We start from the raw sequence: 11,366 nt of genomic DNA, 5'->3' as shown, positions 1-11,366 counted from the left end.
ACACGCAGCGGGGAGACGGTTCCAGAAGGTCTGGGCAGGAGCAGGGGGTGGCGGGGCGTGGCGGGGCAGGTTCATGCCGTGACATACCCCGGCATCACAAGTCTGCCATGACTGACAGTACTAGCGTTCCTGCTCTGTTACAGTGAAACGGAGGGAGAATCACTACTCGAGAGAGAACCAGCAAATCTCCACATTCTTAGTAACTAGTCCTAAACCAGTTACACAGAAGAGAGGCCCCAGCAGAAACTGGGTAACAGTAAGGTCTAAGGAATGTGAGGTTACCACAAGTTAGAAGTGCAGGGAAAGGAGTGGAAAAGGTGCTTAGTGAAAATATATTACGTTACAGGCATCTAGCAGAAGAACAGGGTGAAAATTTTCTCAGCCTCCATTCAGGAAGTTAGGTCAGACTAGCTTACCTACCCAAAGACATGACGAAGGAAATACAAAGAGGAGAGGAAAAGTGAACAGGAGGTAAACCCAGAAAGCCAAAGTTGGTTATCTGGAGGCATTCAAAGTATTGGCGAAACAGAAGAGGCAACAAAGAAAAATACTCATTCCCAATATCAGAAACAGAAAGGGAAGTGTAAATCAGCCATCATCAACCTTATAAAGAAAATGAGTGGCTGCGATGAGCAGGCTTCCTGTGATAAATATCACATTCCTGATGAAATGGACTAAAACCTGAAGAACACTGGGAACCAAAGCTGACTCACAATGAGAGTGTAGGCTGAAATAATCAGACTCCTTTTTGAAAGATTAGGTACCATGTCTTCTGTTGAAGACTTGAAAACTAGAAAGATAACCAAGCAGATGAATGCTAATTCCCAATAGAGTATGGATTAACCTACAAATTCATTGAAATTTCATTCTGAGTCTCAGCAGGGGGTGTGTGTGTGTTTCTGTGTGTGTGTGTGTTTATCCATGATGTACAGGTGGGAGGGGGAAGCTCTGGGAGGTGACCAAAGCCCAGGGCATTCATCTGCTCCTTGAAAATGGGAATGGTGACACCAACATGCACCTTCTGGGAAAGCTGGCAGGGGACGGTGAGATGACTCGTGACCCCCAAACTATGGATCCCCCAGGCCCAGGGAGGGCTCTAGCTGGGTGCCTGCTGGGTCCCTGGGAGAGTGGGGAGCCCACGACCACGCCCCTGTCTTAGACTTTGCCACCCTTGGACTCATGTTCCTGGAGGAAAGAAGGATGTGGGCCTTGAGAACACACTCCATGAGGGGTGGGGGCTGTGCTTGGGATCTCTCACTTTTCTGACTGAGAAGGGGCTTGCAGGCCACCCTCCCACTCCCTGCCAGTGACCCTGTCTTCTGGGTTCTCTGCTCCTCAGCTGGATCAGCCAGACCAGACAGACAGGGCCTCGGCCACATTACTGCCCTGGCTGCCAGTGTGTCAGTAGAGTCTCTGAAGTGCCCCCCGTGGGACTGCAAGCCCCCATTGGAAGAGATCCTTGTTGGCTCCTCAGAGGGCAGGTGGCAACCAAGCGGAGTAGGTACAGTGGTCCCCAGGGCGCGGAGTGTAGCCAAAGCTTGCTCTAGATCTAGACTGTAGATCGAGCCTCTGTCTGCCACTCGTCTAGTGGCTCAGCTTCCGTGTGCTCACTGCACAGTCCGTCTTCAGTCTCTGGTCGGTAACTGAAGCCCTGCTTCAAGCTGCTGCAGGTCAAGGCCACCTGAGAGCACCACTAGAAGACACACTGACTCCTCACCCCATTTAGAAATGAAACACATGACAACTACAGCCCGAAGTAGAAGTAATAGAATTGAGATGTGCAAAGGGCTCCGTTCGTATCAGCTAGTGTGAACTTCAAGGTGAAAACATGCGCGCGAGAGAAAGGAGGATGGAGATTTTGCATCCAGAAGGGATTTTGAAACTCAGAGTACCTTTCCTAACTGTATTAAGCAAGAAAAGAGTCATTTCTGCTGTTTGCAAATTAAGAACACAATTCCAGATATCAATGCCCTCCCTACTTCGCACCCTCATCATTCCCAGCAGAAAATAGAAACTATTTGGGAAACGTAATAAGAAAAGTATTATAGAACAAAACCAGACCTGGCAGGATAAGAACAAGAAGGTAGAGAAGCATGCAGAAACGCTACAGACCAGGGATCTCATTTTTCAACTCAAAAAACCCGGAAAGTGACAGCAAATTCAACCCAAAACAAAGGGTCTAAAACAGAAACAGCAGAGAATGGAATGGGGATGGATTGCTATGTGTTGGGTGGAGGTTCCTGTAGCCAGGGGTGGGGCTGCTAGATGGACTGGGGAAGCCCAGGGACCCCATAGTGGGGGTGCTTTGGCGTTCAGCTGGCAGAGTTGTGTCAGCAGGGTTCTACAACCTTGTTCTGGAGAGCACGGTCAAATGCCAGGATCTGTCGACACTGATCTGAGGCCTAGTCTGGGGCTCTAGCCCCCCACCACCCTTGACCTGCCCAACTTTCTAGAACATTCGACACTCCCCGTGTTCTGCCCAGAACTTCGGGGACTGACCCCCCTCCTCAAGCCCCTGACCCACTCCCCCCTACCCCTTCCATCTTCTTGTCCAGAGCATCTATAATATTTCGTCTCCTTTTTCTGCCCAGATCTTCTGGAAGTTTCCCCATGGCAGCCAGATCTTGCCCCATATTCTAGAACCTTCCCAGTTGTGTTTGCTCAGGTTACTGACCTTCCCTGTGGCCTTGGCTTCGGCTTAGACCGTCTGGGACATTTTTCCACCACATCCTTCCACCCCTGCTCCCCCATGTCCTGCCTGGCTTTCTGGAACCTTCTCCAGGGTCTGTGTTCTTTGAAGACCTTCTGGAGCCTTCCTTGAGATGCCTCCTGCCAAGAACTCTGGATCCTTCCTGTAGTCCCATATCCTTCCAGACTTTGGAACTTCTTACCCACACCTCCAACCCCATGTCTTGCCCAGACCTCTTGGAAATTTGCCTGCCCCTGTGTCCTGCCCAGACCTTCTGGACATGCAGGCCTTCACCGAGCCCTAAAACCTAGGCATTAACCTCCACGTCCTCAGCAGACCTGCTTTCCAGTTTTCCTTCACAGTAATCATCGCAGGATCTTTCCACTTTTCAGCTTCTCATCCTATTTGAAACAGTTTTCTTTGGTGCATATGATTGTCTAGTTCAGTCCGGATACAAAGTGTATTACGATGTTGCAAACTTCTGATATGTGTTCTCATTCATTCAGTATTGTCTTGCTAGCTAGTCCTTCTATTTTTGGTCATCCTTCTTACTGTGTGTCCTGCAGTAATTCTGTCCATCATCGTTAGAAATTCAGTTGTGTGATTGTAAGCAAAGGGCCATGTTCTCTCTGTTCATACTTATTGAGCTAAGTATGTGAATGAAAGGTAAACCTTTGTTTATGTCACTCATAAAATTCAATAGGGTGAATGTCCCACTTTCTGAAAATTGGAGTTGATGTATGATACCACTTCAGTTACAGGTGTACGTTATAGTGACTGAAAATTTTTAAATGCATAGTCCGTTCGTGGTTACTGTAAAATATTGGCTCCATCTCCCGTCCTGTACAATATATGTCCCTGTAGCTTACTGTATACAGAAGAGTCCCCACCTCTATACTGCCCCTCTCCTTCCCTCTCCCCACTGGAAACCACTAGTTTGTTCTCTATATCTGTGAGTTGGTTTCTTTCTTGTTGTAATCACAAGTTTGTTTTATTTTTCAGATTCTGCATATGAGTGACAACAGTATTTGTCTTATTCTGTATGACTTCCTTCTCTAGCACAATGGCCTCCAAGTGCATTCATATTATTGCACATGGAAAAATTTCATTCTTCTCTATGGCTGAGTAGTATTTCCCACATAGTTCTGGTGGCTCAGATGGTAAATGCACTGTCCTGCAATGCAAGAGACCTAGATTTGATCCCTAGGTTCGGAAGATGTCCTGGAGAAGGGCATGGTAACTCCAGTATTCTTGCCTGGAGAATTCGCCTGGTGGGCCTCAATCCATGGGGTGGATAAGAGTCGGACGTGACTGAGTGACTAACACTTTCACTTTCTATATATTCATATATAGATTATATATAGCGTATATGTTATACATGTATATATCCATATATATTTCTATATGTTCATATATATCCACAAGTGTGCATATATATATATATATATATATATATATATATATATATGTATATATATGGAATTAGACCACATCTTCCTCATCCAATCCTCTGTTGATGGACACTCATGCTGCTGCTATATCTTGGCAGCTGTAAATTATGGTTCTAGCATCTTCCCAAATTAGTGTGTTTACTTTTCTCAGATATGTACCCAGGAGTGGCAATCCTGGCACACTCCTCGTCTTTTTCTGTTGCACACAGACTGTTTCGAACAGCATGGACCTTGCAGATGCTGAGGTCTGTGAGGTCGAGTGCATCAAGAAGGGGGCCCCCGCCTCCTCGAGGAGGTGTTCCGGTCGATCCTGGCTGGGCTCACATTGGAGTTGGCAGTCCACCCCCCTCAGGGGACACCAAAGAGTTCTGATATCTGGGCCAGAGGATCCCGGGGCTCTACCTGCGTGGGCAGGTTGAGGCAGGGGCTGGGCCACTGCTGGGGTTCCCCTTGACTCCCCCAGCCCAGGGAAAGAGGGGAAGGAGCCTGAGAACTTACTGGGGCACAGGCTCTGAGACTGGAGTCGGGATAGTAAGGACCAGGGATGAAGTATGGAGAATTCAGACCCCAGCATGCGGGGGAGGAGAAGGGTTCTGCTTGGAAACAGCAGAACCAGGGCTGTTCAACAACAGCCCAGAACAGTATCAGGGCTCCTGGGCACTGGTCTGGCCCTGGGACGCCCACTGAGCGGTGCTCTTCTCTGCAAGACCCTGGCCTGGCTCCACCGGGGGAGACCATCAGGGCAGAGGCTCCCCTGTCAGGGGCTCTCAGCCCCTTCTGGGGCTGGGCTGGGTCCTCCCCCACAGCTGTGCCTCGGGGCAGACAGCCCAGCTGGCTGGCCCTCAGCACAAGAGGAGGCCTGCGGGGAGGGGCTGCCAGGCCCATGCGGGAGGCAGAGCCCCACCTTCGGCGACGTGGGGATCAGGGGCCCTGAGAGCGCTCTCGGGTCTTCCTCTGTGAGGAGTCATTGCGTGAAGATTCCCCTGGGACCTGCACCCTGCTCTCAAGCTTGGGAGGTCTAGGAGGTACCGAGAGCTCGGCACAAGTTCAGGAGCCTTTGGTGCTAGTGCAGGCGGAGGGCACACAGGCAGGAACAGGTTCAGGAGGCTGGCCAGGGTGTCCTGGGCCGAGGCAGCGGCACCCCAAGGGCAGGCTGGGGCTCCAGGCTGCGTCTCAGCCCGAGGACAGCTCTTACGCCACCTGGGGCTGAGGCCCACCGTGCATCTCGGCTTGATGAGGGACCTTGGCAGTTCTGACTCATGGCCACAGCTGACTATCCCCCAGGAAGTGTCAAGAGAGGGAATGAGTGAAAGTAGAAGGACAAGTAACACTCAGATCTTCAGCCACCCTGAACTAGAAGCCCCACGTGCTCCCTGTCCTACCTCCAGAGGCTGCACGGCGGTGTCTTCAGGGCACCATCCCCAAATCAGGCCTGGGGTTCCTGGGCACCTCTGCAGAGGCCCAAGCATGAGGGCCCTGGGGCCCCGCTGACACAAGGGGGACCTGGGGAGGGGAACCGAAGACCTGCTGTTCATCTCCTGCTTGAAAGCAGGGCCAGAGACAGCAACACTGACCTCCTGGGAGAGCTGCCAGGGCTGGGTGGACGACACGGGGTCTGAAACTATGGACCCCCAAGCAGAGGGAGGGCTCCAGCTGTGTGCCTCCTGGGTCCCTGGGAGGGTGGGGGCCCACGACTAGGCCCCTGTCATAGACTTTCTCCCCACTGGGGCAGCTCATGTTCCAGGAAGAAAGAAGGATGGGTCCCTGAGCACATGCCCCGTGGGGGCAGGGTCCTCTCACCTTCTGACTGAGGAGGGGCTTGCAGACCACCTTCACCCTCCCTGCCGGTGACCCCGTCTCCTGGGTTCTCTGCTCCTCAGCTGGAGCAGCCTGGCCAGACAGACAGGGCCTCGGCCACAAACTGCCCTGGCTGCCAGTGAGCCAGTGGGGTCTTTGCATCCCCCTAAGGGCCCCCCGTGGGACTGCAAGCCCCCATTGGGAGGGACCCTGGCTGGCTCCTGCCTCCACCCCTGGACCCAGCATCCGGCCCGGGCAAGAGCAGGCAAAACCCAGGGTTGCGGGAAATGAGAGCCCAGCCCTTTCCACTACTCCCTGTTCTGGTCCTTGTAGAAGAGAGACGAACATGCCCAAGGTCCCCTTTCATCCCTTGTGAAGATAAGGCACCCATCCATCTTTCGCCTGTCCTGCACTGGAGGGGGAGGGGGCCTCTTGCCCCTACCGCTGCCCCTTTGGGTCCCTGTTCCAACCCTGCCCTGCTCCCAAGAGCCACCCGCCAGCAGGCCTGCGTCACTGCCGCACTCGGCACCATCCATCTCTGTCCCCTCACTGGAGGCCTTTAGCCTGAGTGCTGCCCTGGGCTTCCTAGTCTGGCCCAGAGCCAGTCTGGCCTGTGACGTGATCAGGTCGCCAGGGCCAGCAGACCCGGTGAGATAAAAGGAAGGGGCTGAGGGGGCGGGGGGCAGCAGGATGGCGCTGTGGACAAAGGCCAGAGCGTGGATGGTAGGGCCCTGGCTGTCCCTGCGTGGGGCACGCCTACTGGGCACCAGAGGCGCTGCAGCCACCAAGGCGGTGCTGCCCTTCGAAGCCATGCCCCGGTGTCCTGGCAACAAGTGGATGCGGATGCTGCAGATCTGGAAGGAGCAGGGCTCTGAGAACATGCACTTGGACATGCATCAGACCTTCCAGGAGCTGGGGCCCATTTTCAGGTAAAGCTGTGCCCACTCACCTCAGTGAGAACACCCTCACGTTCTGTCCCCCCTGGTGGCTGAGTCCCACTGGGCCAGGGCTGTGCCACATCCCACCACCCACATCCCGGCGGGGGCACCCGGGACGTGGGGAAGGGGCAGGGGAGGGCTCCTTAGGGCAGGTGTGTGCCTCAGCTGCCGCAGACGGGGGGCCCCTGGTGAGCAGGAGCCCTGGGCGGTTCGCTGCTGGGAGCACAGAACGCAGACTCCAGAGGAGGGGAGGCTTCAGTGAGACTGCGGGAGGGCCCGCCGGCTCTGAGCCAGCGCCTGGCTCTGTGCAGCGGGGCCCAGGGCAGGACACGGTCCCCCAGCAGGTCGCGGAGCTCTGCCCCACAGGTACGACGTGGGAGGGAGACACATGGTGTTCGTGATGCTGCCCGAGGACGTGGAGAGGCTGCAGCAGGCGGACAGCCGTCACCCCCAGCGGATGCTCCTGGAGCCCTGGCTGGCCTACCGACAGGCTCGCGGGCACAAGTGTGGCGTGTTCTTGCTGTGAGGGCCGGTGGGGGTGCGGAGGGAGGGGCTGGGCGGCCTGCGTGCAGAGAGCACGTGGGACGGGGAAGACCTCAAAGCGAGCCTGCCCGGGGCCCACCTGGGTGGGTGGGGAGAGGGTGCCCACCGGCTCCGGATCGGGCCCGTGCCTGGGCAACCTGTGTGCCCTGGGGCTGGGTAAGGGGACCCTTACCTGGGGGGGACCCTTACCTGGGGACCCTCCCTGCACGGCCAGAAGAGGGAGGGTGGCGCCTGCAGAGGCTCAGAGGGGCCTGCCGGCGGGGTGCACGTCTCCCCTCCCGCAGCCCCCCACGGGCACTGGGCCCTGTGTGGGGAATACCAGGAGAGGCACGATTGGATTCTGCCACGAGGGGCAGGCGTTGTGCGGGGAGGGTAGCGGGCGGGCAGCATAGCAGAGGCCTTGCCCACTCTGGAGCGGTCAGAGCAAGCTGGGCCCGCTCCCAGGGGCTCGGCCTCCTTCCTCACAGAAGAAGCCTCCAGGCCCGGAGGGGGCCCGGAGGGGGCCCAGAGGGGAGGTGTGTGTGGCAGCCAGGGCGCCTGCCAGTCTGCAGACACCCCGGCAGCAGGCTCAGCCACAGGCCCCCGTCTCAGGAGGCAGGGAAGCCAGACCAGGGAGCGGGCCGGGTCCAGGGTGTGCAGTGCAGCCGAAGCGTCGTGCCTCTAGACTGAGCCTCCCTCTGCCAGCGTCTCTGTGGGCGTTTTTGAGGGCCAGGCACCCAGGCCCTGAGCAGAGGCGCAGGTTCGTGGTAGAGACACTCCCTGAGCTGGGGATGTGACACAGCCGTAAGGTGAGAGAGGGCGAGCCAGGCATGTGCCTGCTCTAGGAAGGCTTCCTGTAGAAGGAGGGCTTTCGCTGAGATTGCAGGGACCACACAGAAGAGGAGGCCTGGAGGGCAGCAGGCCAGGCCCTGCAAGTGCGGAGCATGACAAAAGGCTGCTTTCCTGATCCTCTCCTGGGTTTCCCTGTTTCTCCAGATTTCTTCTTTCAAGTCTATGGAGGGGTCCCTTTTCCATTATCCGCTTTGAATTTCCCGTGTCTTCCAGTGTGAGGCTCCGTCCGGCTCTTTCTGACAACCTGCCTGGTTATTACTGCCTCAGCAGCCTACTGTGTGATCCTCATGATTCCCACGCCTCTGCGTGTCTTTCACTGTAGCAGTGGTAGTGCCTTTAAGAAGCCCGATGCCAAGAACCGGAACGCCCTCTATGTTCCCTGTGCCGCCGAGGTCTGGTTTGAGGCTGTGTCATCTCTTGCACAGGGGCTGTCGCTTTCCTAGAGCCACTCTGTGTTCATTGCTCAGCCCCGGGTCTCCTCTGGGGCGTGAGTAGTGTAAATCCTAGACCACACTGAGGGCCTTGTCTCAGTTCTCGGGAGGGAACGGGGATTCGGGGGTTCGTCCTCATTCCACCTGGGAAAGCTCAGCTCACTGCTCACCGCCTGACAGTGCTGAGGGCAGTTTGCAGTGTTAGTGTAGTGTTTTCAAGGTCTCGCCTCCACATGGGGCTCTGTGACAGCCTAGAGAGGAGGGAAAGGGGGGTGGGGTGGGAGGAGGGTCAAGAGGGAGGGAACCATGTGTATCTGTGGCTGATTCATGCTGAGGTCTGGCAGAAGCCAGCACAACAATGGAAAGCAATTAGCCTCCAATTAAAAATAAATACATTAAAAACTGGGCTTCCCTGGTGACTCAGAGGTTAAAGCGTCTGCCTCCAATGCGGGAGACCCAGGTTCGATCCCTGGGTTAGGAAGATCCCCTGGAGAAGGAAATGGTAACCCACTCCAGTATTCTTGCCTGGAGAATCCCATGGACAGAGGACCTGGTAGGCTACAGTCCACGGGGTTGCAAAGAGTCGGACACGACTGAGCGACTTCTCTTTTTCTTTTCACATTAAAAACTACATGCAGCTGACAGGCATTTCAAGTTCAGCCTTCTTTTAAAAGCCTGCCTCTCCGCGGGGTTCCAGTTGCAATGTCTAATCTTACTTTTGTCCTGTGCTTCAAGCCTTTCCCCAACTGGGGCCAGCAGACCATCAGGCTCAGTGGCTTGGATCCAAGCCTCCCCTGGAGGCGCTGTACTGGCTTCTGTGCTCCCTCCTCCCTGCTCCTGGTCCTGGGTTGTGTTGCTTCTGGGTCCTGAAGACATCCTGCCCTTTTACAAGCACAGAAATGCACTTTCTACCTGTTCTGGATTGTGTAGAGTTGCTGGAGTCGGGGGATTTTCAGAGTATTAGCTCAGGAACCTTGCTCGAACCCGAGGACCCTCAGTGACTCATTTAAGCAGACAGTTGATGTCTGGAAGCTTTCTGTCTGTGGCTGTCCTGGGGGATGACCGAACATCCCACAACTGTCAAGTCTCCACAAAATGTTCCTCAGCTTTCTTGCGGGAGGAGTTGCCTACCTTGCAAGAGGGGTCTTATGTGCTTGTAGAACCCCGGACACCAGTCGGATTGCAGGCCAGTTTCAAATGACTAAGTATCCCCTTTCATTGATCACTTAACACGTGCTTATCAATATCCAAAGGTCCGCTCATCATAAGAGGACAATGACCCCATTCGTAGCGTAGAAAAGAAAATCCACATCCTCCCCACCTCTGTAGACACAGAGGAGCATTTAACCAAATTCAATACCATTGTTGTGCTAAGAGATAAGGCACAAACCAGGAGTGGAACAAGGGCATCTATGGAGAACTCAGGGCTAGCCCCATACTTCATTGTGAAAAACAGGCTATTTTCCTCCTCAGACCAGGAACAGGATGTCTGCTCTCACCACTGCCAGTCAGCCCAGTCCTGGAGGTTCTACCAGAGCACTTTGGCAACTAGAAGTCATCCAGGCTGAAGAGGAAGGACAACTGTCTCTAGGGATGGATCAGATGATCTTGTTTACAGACTATCCTAAGGAAATCACTTCAAAGGATTATTTCTAATAAAGCTGTGCAGCAATATTTCAAGATCCAAGTGCAGGGTATAAAAATCTACTGCATTTCTCTTCACTTGTGATGATGAAGGAAACCCATTCTATTTACAAGAGTGTCAAAAAGAGGGACACACCTAGGAATGAGTTCAGCAACAGATGTTCAAATTTTTCCTGAGAAAACCACAAAGCACCACTGAAGAAATGAAAGATGGCTACCGTTGTAAAGCCTCCTGCATCCATGGATCAGAAGATAGCATATTGCTACCAGGACAATTCTCCTCACATCACTCTCCAGATTTGATGTAATCCCAGTGAAATTTCCGGGCTTCCCTAGCAGCTCAGGGGTAAAGAATCTACCTGCAATGCAGGAGATGCAAGTTAATTCCCTGGTCTGGGAAGATCCCCTAGAGGAGGGCATGGCAACCCACCCCAGCATTCTTGCCTGGAGAATCCCATGGACAGAGGAGCCTGATGGGCTACAGTTCATACGGTCGCAAAGAGTCGGACACGACTGAAACGACTGGGCACGCACGCATGCTCTGAAAATTCCATGTTCTCCTGTGTAGAAAGTGCCAAGTTGATTCTGAGATTCACATGGAATGCAAAGAACCTAGATAGCCAGTGTAATCCTAAAAAAGTACGACAAGGCAGGAGGATTCCCGTGTGCAGATTTCTAAGCTTACTGCAGAGCAAACCTGTTCAAGTCAGGATGGTACTGGCACAAGCACAGACAGACCAATGGACCAGAACTGAGAGTCCAGAAATGAAATGATACATCTGTGGTCACTTGAGTTTCTACAGAGGGGCTAAGGCCATTCAACAGGGAGCATCTGTTTTCGAGGAATGTTGCTGGGACAACTTTCTAGCCACGTGGGGAAAAAAAGAGTTGGACCTTTATCTCACTCAGACAAGAACCAACTCTAATGCCCAGAGACTTAATCGTAACAGCTAACAGTGTAAAAGCTTCAGAAGAATACATGAAGCTACTTCTTCATGATCCTGGATTTGGCGAAAGATTCTTAAACGTGGCAGCGAGTGCT

Source organism: Cervus elaphus, chromosome 21 (genome assembly GCF_910594005.1).
Source record: "Cervus elaphus chromosome 21, mCerEla1.1, whole genome shotgun sequence".
Taxonomy (NCBI): domain Eukaryota; kingdom Metazoa; phylum Chordata; class Mammalia; order Artiodactyla; family Cervidae; genus Cervus; species Cervus elaphus.
The sequence above is the reverse complement of the archived record's forward strand: the minus strand, read 5'-3'. Positions refer to the sequence as shown.